Raw genomic sequence first — 775 nt, 5'->3', positions numbered from 1 at the left:
AGACGGTGCTGTTCCGGGCCGCTTTTGCATTAGCATTCCATGGGGCTATGCGGGTGAGCGAACTGGTAGCAAGGAATAAGCTGGATACGGGGGGAGGTCTGTGTCGAGAACACATTCAAATTAAGGGGGAGACGATGGTAGTCTCAATAGCCAGGTCCAAGACCGATCAGGGAGCGATCGGGGACAGTGTGGTAGTACAGCGGATTCCGGGGTCTCCCATGTGCCCGGTAAAATGCATGGAGGAGTATTTAGCGCAGAGGGCGGCATCATGGGGGGGAAGCTTGCTGAGGCACACCGACGCCACCCCACTGACTAGGTTTCAGTTTCAGCGGGTGTTAACAATGGCAATCGCGGCAGCGGGCTTGAACCCGAGCGATTTTGGGACCCATTCCTTCCGGATAGGGGCTGCTACAGAGGCTACAGCCAGGGGTCTGAGTGTTGAAAAGGTGAAACAGTTGGGGCGTTGGTCCTCGAACTGTTATAAAAGGTATGTGCGGTTGCACATGTTGTGAAGCTAATGTCATGCACTCACGCTTCTTGTTTTCTGTTTGGTTTACAGTTTCGCGAGCAGGCTTTGCGGGGCGGACTGTGCAGTTGACCCGACACCTGGGGACCAGCGGTCAAAGATCACCGGCTGAGGGAAGAGTGGTGTGGGTCGTTGGCCACTCATACGTGAGGCGCGCCGCAGACGTATTCAAAGCAGGTGACATGATTCACGTGGCTGGGGAATACGGGTACAGGGTGACCTTCCACGGAAGGGGCGGGCTCTGTATTG

This window comes from Lissotriton vulgaris, chromosome 5 (assembly GCF_964263255.1).
Source record: "Lissotriton vulgaris chromosome 5, aLisVul1.2, whole genome shotgun sequence".
Taxonomy (NCBI): Eukaryota; Metazoa; Chordata; class Amphibia; order Caudata; family Salamandridae; genus Lissotriton; species Lissotriton vulgaris.
This window is presented reverse-complemented; position numbering follows the sequence as displayed.